Below are 10,081 nucleotides of genomic sequence, written 5' to 3'. Positions count from 1 at the left end.
ATACTGGAAAGCATAGAAAGCTTTCCATAGAAAATAAAAAGAATGAAGATGTACAAGGTAACAGAAAGAAGCACAGAATAGATGAAGAGAACATCTGGACACCCTTCCAGGTCATGGTGTGTTAACTGGGAAACAATTTTGACTTCTGCATAATAAAAGTAATATATAGGTAGATAGGTATAAATATTGATATTGATATAAATGATAGGATATTACACACAACTGAATAGATACTTGAGGCTTGGCATGGGGTCTAAATGATGTCGGACACTCAGGTTCCTTCTATGTAATTATTCTGTCCTCAACATGTAGCTTTTCAACTCATAGCTCAAAATGGCTGTTCCTACTCCTCCCATTGCCTCAGCATTCCAACAAGGGAAAAGAGGGAAAGTGACAACATAGGACATGTATTTCTTTTTCAAAAACAGAGTCTCAATGATGAGCCTTACTTCTGTTTACTACCCATTAGTTGGAAATTAGTTTCACGGCCACATAGAAATGCAACGTAAGTTAGGAAATTTTATGTTTTGTTTTGTTTTGTTTTGTTTTTTGGGTGGCCCTGTGCTGAGCTAAAATTCTGGGTTTCTGTTACTAAATGAAGAAGAGGATGGATATCATCAGAGAATTACTTGTTCGTGCAGCATGGGCACTGCTGCCTTCTCAAAGCCTTACTACATTTCTGCCCTTGTAGGTCTGTGTACCCCATGCCTCAAGCCCCATTTGATGTTTGAATTAGTTCAAGTTGTTAAACCAGTGCACATAGGTATCGAGGGGTGTGCAGCGACCAAGGTGCCACAGCACAGGTGTATCAGACAGGCCAGGTGATACCATGGCAGCCACCCTCAAAGCCTGGTGGCTTCACACAACCAGTCTGTCTCTAGCCTTTGCCTGTTCTCTGATGGTTTGCAGAGAGACTCTGATCATCACAGTCCCTTGAGGTCCCTATTGACAGGCACCGGTGTCAAGCTTTTGGACAGCCATTGTAGGAGAAGCAAGAGCATACTATGTACTGGCTTCCAGAAGCCCCATGGGGCAAGTCACATGTAGGGAAGGACAAGCTCTCATCCATCTAGAAGGAGGACTGGAGTGCCAGTGCCCACCGCTACCCCACCCAGCTCTCTAGAAGCTTTTCCTGTTAGCTTCTAGTCACTACTAGTAACTTTGTGAAGCATGCAAAGGGTGCACTGTGAGCCCCTGCCCCTTCTCTTCTCTGCTCAAACCTGTCAGGCTGAAGAGACAAAATGCCCCTGATGCACTGGGGACACCTAAAGTCAACAACAAAACAAACTATCCCTCGTACCTTTCTAAATCAAGGTAGGGAGATCTCAAATCCATGCAGCTTTGGCTCTAGTGAAGACACCCTGTTTTGCTGCATGTATCCCTAAGCTCCACCATGGATTTTTACAGTGGGTTTGTGTTCCAGTCTGGCAAGCACCAAGCTTCTGGAAAAAAAAAAAAGACACCAAGGATCAAGGGCATGTGAGAACACAGATATTTTGCCATGAGAGCAACAGGTTTCCAAGTCTGGCAAAGGCTAAATAAAATTGAGATTCAAGGGACATGAGAAAAATCCCTGGCTGCCCCCCACCTACCAACAAATGCTTTCAAATGAATGCAGGAGGACCACAATGGCTCCCTTAAACAAATTCATTCCTGTGATTTATGGCATTACCTTTCAAGGGTACTAACCAAGTGCCAGAGAGAGAGAGAGAGAGAGAGTTTGGTTGCTGTGTTTTGCTCGTACCTTAGTGGAGCAGATGTGTCCTTTTATGGCCTCTGGCTGGGATCAATGGCCCTGAAATAATCAGCTTTTAAAGAGGGCAAAAAGGATAATTTGGAGCACGGGGTATTCTTTGAAGACATGGGTCTTGGTGGGGTATCCATGTGGTCATCATGAGGCCACTCCTTGCCCGAGGTGGGGATGGAGGTACAGAAAGACTTCTTGAAAGGCACTGATCCTGGGTGTCACTTGAATTGGAGAGCGTAATGTCCAAGGGCTACTGCACACTTCTGGGCTTTGGAAAAGATGTTTAGTTTCACATTTTTCTCTCTCCTCTGAGGTCATGTTCCCCCAGCACTAACTCAGCTCGATGTCATCCCCCTCCCCCTCTTCTGGTGCTGGACATTGAACCCAGGGCCTCACACGTGCTAATCACATGATAGACCACTAAGCTACACCATCAGCTCCACATCACCCCTTTACAGGCAGAGTCTCAACTACACCTCTTACTACACTGGAGTAGAATTAACTGCTCCTCTCACCTCCTACCCCAGGGATGTGTTCAGGGATGGCAACTACATTGTATTCATCTCTGTATCCCTCACCTTTAACATAGTATCTTGGATGTAGTTGGTGCTTAAAACATTTCTTAAAGGGATCAGTCAATGAATTAAGGCTTAAATCTGGATGTGTAGAACCGGTCCTCAGTATTTCTACATTGCTTATAACTTCGTATACAAGAATGCAAATCAACAAGACTTAAAATTAGATTTAAGCAATTGCTTGGCATTATATAGAACTAGTAAGCTCCAAGGTGTTCTACTGGGATACAGGAAAAGTGTTAGAACATTGCTTATATTTTTACTCATCTTCTTAAAATTTCTTTTTGCACATGTGTAAAAATGTACTGAATGTATTAGCAGAGTCTTATTTGTATGCTATTTTAAATGCATAAATGTATATAGGAAACAAGAGCACATACTCAAAAATGGTAATTAGCTATGTCAGGCTCAGCTACTTGGAAACCTGTTGCTCTCATGGCAAAATATCTTATATGTTGTGGGGGGTAGGATGGAGCGTTTTTGATAACGCTCCAAGTTTTAATTAGAAACATAGCTCAAGACTATGTTGGTCTGTTTCCCTTGAAGCTAGCTGTGGTCATACAATGGTGCAGAACAATGAAATATGACTAGCCATGATGTGTGCGACCTTTAGGTCATATTCCAAAAGAGGAAAGAGGATGCCCTTTTCTTCCTCTGGGATGCAGACACAATGGTAAGAGCAGTAGCAGCCATATTGGACTGAGGGATGAGAAGCCATATTTTAGAAAAACAAGTTACAGGGAAGCTAGTTCTCCAACCCCCACCATATAAACTTTGGATTTGTTATGCACAGACAATTATATGAGAGAGACATAATATTATACAGATGCTCCTCTACTTACAGTGGGGTTTCATTCTGATAAATGCATCATGAGTCGAACATATAGTTAAGTCAGAGAAGCGGTTAATGCAATTTAACCTTCCAAACACTGTAGCTCAGCCTGGCCTGCTGTAAACATGTTCAGGATACTTGCATTGGACAAGAGTTGGGCAAAATCATCAAAAAGCCTATTGTCTGACAAAGTGATGTGCACACACGGACATTCTGTAGACATGATAGGGTGCAAAACCCCCAAACACAACATCCAGAAAGCCGTCCACACAGGACTATCACTGTCATTCACCCTCATAATCCCGTGGGTTGAACGCTCCTGGCTGCCACTGCCCCACACTGAGAGTATCACACCACGTTTTCCTATCCTGGAAAAAGATAAAAATCCAAAGTGCAGTTTCTTCTGAATGTGACTTGCTTTCATAGCAGCCTAATGTTAGGAATTTGTGAGTCAGACCACCATTAAGTTTAAGACCCTCTGTGTTTCCATCACTCTTCTCTTAGATATTTGTCACAGAAGCCAGAACTTTTACCCCAAATAGTACAAGGTGGGCAGCCAAAAAAGTTTGGAGACAACTCATTTTCACGGTGACTCTTTTACATAGACATTGAGGCTCAAGGAGAAAAATGCCTTGAGCTCTTCACAGGCCTGTGATACCACTGCCCATGGAAGCCTTTTTCTTCTGCACTTTATAGACATTTAAAAACCCAGAGATTGACCACCACGTGCAGGGAAACAGGAAGGCAAGTGGCATGGAGTCCCTGCTGTGTGGATGCAGAATGCCCATGTGCATGACTTCATTGACTTTCCACAGCCGTCCTTCAGATGGACCGGATCACTTCTTTCCATCATCCTAGCCAATGAAACATGAGCTCAGAAAGATTAAATAATGTATCCAGGAACAAACTGCCATAAGGGGTGGAGCGGATGCTGAATGTGACTTCAGATTCATGGGAGTCCAAGGTCCACACGGCTCCAACCTCCACTCTTCCATGTGAGTTTCTTACCCTTGAGACCCTTCCTCTGGCATCTCCTCTCCTCTCTCACCTCACTTCCTTTCTACTTTCCTGCCCTCCTTCCTGCTTTCTAACTCCTGAAGCCAGACACGTGTCTTAGATAATCATCTGGAACAGTGTTTCTTAAACTGTGCCATTAACATATGTAGCTATGTATTTATGCATGTATTGACACATACATGTAAATGTGCTTATCTCGAAAATCTCCACCTTTGTCATAGAAAAACAAAACATGGACCAATAAAACCATTTATGAGGCTGAGGATGTAGCTCATCTGTAGAGTGCTTGTCTAGCACATAAAAAGGCCCTTGATACAATACCTTACACCTCAGAAACAGGCAAAAACTTCTATGGGCCCTCAGTGTCATAGTAAGTTATTGTTAATATGAAATCATTTAAATATTTGCACATATAAAATATATATGCATTGCTTTTATGCAACTGCCAAACCCCCAAATACAGAAAATAAAATATCTAATCAATAAAATTCAAATTATCCTCAAGGTGACAGATGATAATGACATTGTCATAATGGCACATGCATCTTACAGAGTTGACACAATGTTGGTCCCTGTCTTCAGTCCATGTGATGATTCACTCTTTACTCCCAGTTTAATTCAACCACCATGACTGCTTTGTCATCTCATCTTTGTCATCTCATCTCAAGAAAACCTCTGGTTTTCTTGGCACAGGCATGATATCAGTGTATTTCTTTAGCTTGTACCAATTCCAGTAGCCCGGTTGGTTCCACTGCAGTCTGAAGCATAAGTGTGAACTCAGAGTCAGGCCCCACGTCCAATGGCAGGACAGGTTAGAAGGTGTCATGTAGATGGGCCAGAATATGCTCATGCTTTATCGTCATTGTTTTTAAAGATCATCATCTAAATGATGTTGCAAAAGTGAGAAATTGTTTTCATGAAGTTATGCAGTCTTAATTTAAGAAACAGAGTTCTAGAAAATGAGAAGTCCATGGGAATGACAGGTCCGGGAAAACCCATCCTGTTATGGAAATAGTCCCCTTGTGAAGAGGAAACTACTGAAAAATGAGCAGACGGGGATGTGATTGTTTTCTACAACCAGCCTGGCTTATTTTTCCTTCCAGATGAGAAAAACACTCTTGGCTTCTCTGCAGGGCTGATGAGAATGAGAAGGACACTCAAAGCCCTGGTGTGTGTCTAGCAGTGGCTCAGAGAGGGACACTGCAGAGAAGTAGAAAGATTGGCTTGCTTGGATGCCCCTGCCAAGCTGAGGTCTTGCTCTGTCCCTACACTGCTTTTCTGAGGGGCTGGATGGTGTACGTGAACTACTTTTCCAGGCTGCACTTTTGAGCCATGACAATTAGCAAAAAGCCAGAAGTGACCTAATCCTGATGGCTCTCAAGACAGGAGAGGAGCTGGACCGTGCACTGCATTCAATGTCTGTGGCACATCAAGCTCAGCATTTGTTGATGTATTTGTTGCTATTTGTCCACTGAAATCTAGGGTGTTGGCTAGAGGTGGGCAATCACAAGAACAGCTGTCCAATTAAGGAGGTTCCTATTTCTCACCAATTATATACCCTCTTCCATTCTACCACTTACTAAGTATCTACCATCACTAAACAGCTAACCGAGCAGCTACAACTGGGTGCCTGGCGCTGCTTAAATGTTTTATATTTGTTAGTTCACTTTATTCTCAAAATAATCAAATGAAATATTATAATTTCTTTTTGCATATGTAGGAGTAGAGGCACACTAGGATGACAAAACCTGAGCCACAGGAAGGGACTCACAGGGTCCTTATGTCTTAGAAAGCTCACACATGTAAACTGGTGCCTAGGGTCTTAAGTAACTTCCCCCCCAAAAAAAATCTGTTGTTCTTAAATAATACTGGGTGCTTTCCCTGCTTGAAATAAGCAGGCATTATTCAATGTATTCTTTTAAAGCACAAATTCACCCAGGTGAGTAAACATTTTTGTTCTAGCTGGGATTTTAAAGGAGCCACAATGATACTGTCACTGCAATACCCTAACATCTTCAGGACCACAGATATGAGTGGAAAGAAGTGGAACAATTCTGAGGGAAAACAAAATCATGGCCTACCAGTTAAGGAATAAGATCAGAACACATATAGAACACATATAGTGGTTTCCTACGTGAGCTGAATGAACTGTGAGTCCCAGATGGAATGAGAGGTGCTAAGTGAAAACAAAATTATCCAACAGCAAAGACATATGATGAACCATCCTGCCACCATGAAAACCTGTCAGTACAAATATGGAGGAAATGATGGGGAGATGGTATCAAGTAAAAAATACAAGAAGCAGAACTAGAAATGAATGGAAGAAAACAGACCAAAATGATAGCAGTAGTCTCCTGGAGGTTGTAGAACCACAAACAATGTAGAACATGAGGTCGTTTTCATGAGTAATTAGTAATTTTAAATTTCCTTTATATTGTTGAATCCCTCTGAATTTTTTTCACTGTTGATTTCATGTAGGAAATAACATTTCATCCCATGTCATCCCATTTTAACCGCACATCATGCAGAAGTTAATTACCCAAGGGACCTACCCTGTGCCTGGCTGTCCCTGCCAGCCCTTGATGATTCTGCCTATCAAAGGATACTTGTTGGAAATGGCACAAGTTAATATTCAGTCTTTCTGGAAGGTTCCTCCAGGACCTATATGAAGACACCATAAACTCCAACATTTTTCTTTTTTAAAAATTAAGTTCACTGGGCTGGGGTTGTGGCTCAGCCGTAGCATTCTCGCCTAACATGTGCAAGGCCTTGGGTTCGATTCTCAGCACCATGTAAAAATAAATAAACAAAATAAAGGTATTGTGTCCAACTACAACTAAAAAATAAATATTTTTAAAAATAATAAGTTCATTAAAAATTTAAAAAACTTCCTGAGTACATGTTCACATCTTTCAAAAATCAAAAGATGTAAAAGTACACAATGAAAAATGCATTAACTACCCATTTCCTTTTTTGATACAATTAATGCCACCAGGATCTTGTGTGTTCCTCTTGGGATATTGATGAGTACACAGACGCACTGACAGATATTCACGGTCCTTTTCTTAAAATGCAGGTGGGACCACGCTAGTTTAGCAAAGCATCTTGTTTATTTCACCTCATGACTGATGAATATTCCATTATATGAATTAACACAACTCACTAATGGCCCTACTGGTGGATGTGAAGCGAGAAAACACACACCTTTGAAAAGAAAGAGAAGGGGATAAATTCCTGTTTTTGTTGAATTTCTTCTTTTTCTTTCCACTGCTCACTCTGGAGGCCAAGATGCAGAAGTCTGATAATAATGACGGGCAGTGTTTACATTTCGAAAGTTCAAGCACCTTCCAGAATAACAAGGCTGAAGGACAAAGCTCAGGAGCTTTGTAAACTTTGACATGATGGAAAACACTTATTTGGATCATTATATCAGCATTCAGGTGTTTCTCCTTTTAATGATTAATGTTTAACACTGAGAAACTCAAGGCAAGAAGGAAGGAAGCGGGCGCTTAGCCTTGGACTTGCTCTATCTCAAGGTAGCCATGTGCCACCTGTCCTCACCCACCAATAGGACATGGCCCAGCTTTATCTATGATTTTTAGCTTGACCAGTCCCAGAATGGAGAGGATGTCAGAGGAAACCCTCCCATATGGTGTGGAGACACCCCACCTCACACTCCCTTGTGTTAGAAGTCCACTCATTTGCACCCGTGGCCCCTGGTGCCAGCTGTGTCACTGGGCAAGTCAGCCATTCTCAATCTGTTTCCATTTGGAAATGATGAAAGTCCTTGCCTCATTTCTCTCAAAGGGCTTACGTAGGAGCTGAGAGATGTGAAAATCACATGAAACAAAATACATTAAGTCTGGAGACAAAGGGCAGAGGGATGACATGTAACACATATTGTGATGGAGTCAACCAAACCCAGCATTGAGTTTGACCTGCTCAGGACCTTGGATGGAAGGCCGAGCCTCAATCAGTCACCTGTTGATTCAGAAAGAACACCTTTCAGCTTGCAGAATTGTGAGAATGGATGTAAATGTATCTGAAAGTCCATCATGTTTATTTTTCCATCTTTTCTAGCAAATTTTCCTTCTGAGATAGATCTTAGGATAAAATGAGATAGTTCAGAATATGATCAAGTATGGTGAGAACAGAGAGGGAGCAGAGTTCAAAGGGCTGGGGACATATCTCAGTGGTATAGTGTGTGCTTAGCATGCATGAATCCCCGGTTTGATCCTCAGCACCAACCAAGAGTTCAACATCATCTATACCAGTCATTTCTGGGATGGGAGAAAATGCCACATGATCACATGATCAGAGTAGTTCTTCAAAGTGGAAAAGTCATCCATATATAGTGGATAGAGATTGTTCCCGATCCCACATTTAATTTAGCATACTTTGTCTTACTCTGGGAACCACACATTTAGCAAATTCTCACTTAATTGTTATCATTCCTTGATCTCAATTAGTGCTGTGGCCCATGCAGTGAAGCCAGGAGTAGGGGCCAGTCCTTTTTTTTTTTTTTTTTTTTTTTTTTTTGAGGTAAGATTTCACTAAGCTGATGAAGCTGACCTTGAACTTGCAGTCCTCCTGCCTCAGCTAAGAGTAGCTGGGATTACAGGCATGCACCACCACACCCTGCTGTGGATCCATTTTTCAAGCTGGAAATAGACTGGGAGTCATGACCACAAGTACCTGCTTCACTAGTGGTCTCTGCCCAGATCCATTTGAGGAAGGACCAGGGCCCTGGGTTCTAACCCTACCATCACTACTCCTAGAAGCTCAGAAATGTCTGCTGGAAAACAATGAACACATGTTCAGGTCCTTGAGACTCCTGGGAAAGAGAGAGAACTGGCACTGGTCATGGGTTGGGGGAGGTAGAGAGAGAAAGAGATCAAGGCTCAACCTCAGTGGCCCTTGCTAGGACATTTCCTGGAACTAAGAACCCAGGAGAGGGTTGAGGCAGCCCAAAGGAGGTATGGGAGTCCACAAGGCCCAGGATAACAGGTTGGCAACGAACCTCGGTGGAAAGGCTTGAAAAAGTCTTGAAGGTCTTACCAGGGTTTGGTACTAGGGGAACCAAGTCCCCTCCATTGCACATCTCAGCAGAAAGGATGTCATCTTTGAATGAGGTAGGGGTTCTTTACAAGATTAGGGGACATCTCTCATGAGGACAGAGTGGAGAGGAAGGGAAGTGTGAGCTTAGCAGAGAATGGAGCAGTTTACAGCTCTGAGACCAGCTTTTCCTGTGTGCAAGCTAACCGGTACCTTTCAACAGAAGTCCTCCGCATGATCCCCCAATGCCCAGAGGATCCTGGGGTGTGGAGGGAGGGCTGGAATGAGAGTTGGGGCCACTAGTAGGGAAAGATAACATTCAGTTCCAGTGTTTTCCTCACCCAACCTGTTGCTTTGAGTGGCAGAGGGCAGCCGGTCCACACTGTTTTGACCTCCAGTGACCCAGAGAAAATTTCCTTTATTATCAGAGAAGTCTTTCTTCTTTTTATTAAAGAAAAGAACGATCATGTCTTACTTAAGAACTGTGTGTGTGTGTGTGTGTGTGTGTCTGTCTGTCTGTCTGTCTACAGGGCTTGTGTAGCTTCCCAAGGAGACAAGTCTGCAGACAGCCAGCAGTTCTCCAGGAGAAAATACTGGAGCCAGGAGTAGGGAGGAGAAAAAAAGAGGAGGGAATGTTATGGGGACAACAGACGAGTACTTTCTTCCTCCTACTCTGTTCATCCATGAGATGCCCAGAGTTCCCAACATGAAATGAACTCTGCCCAACCTCATAAGATAGCAACATTTCCCACCCACAGTTGGTTTCCCATTAGCTCATCTGGGTGTCCAAGATAAATTTCTGGAACTCTCTCATAAACTCATCAAACATATGTAAGACAATTTTGTAATCACATC

The sequence above is a fragment of the Marmota monax genome, unplaced genomic scaffold (genome assembly GCF_021218885.2).
Source record: "Marmota monax isolate L192 unplaced genomic scaffold, Marmota_monax_Labrador192_F-V1.1 WCK01_AAM20220418_F8-fsc00098, whole genome shotgun sequence".
NCBI lineage: Eukaryota > Metazoa > Chordata > Mammalia > Rodentia > Sciuridae > Marmota > Marmota monax.
This window is presented reverse-complemented; position numbering follows the sequence as displayed.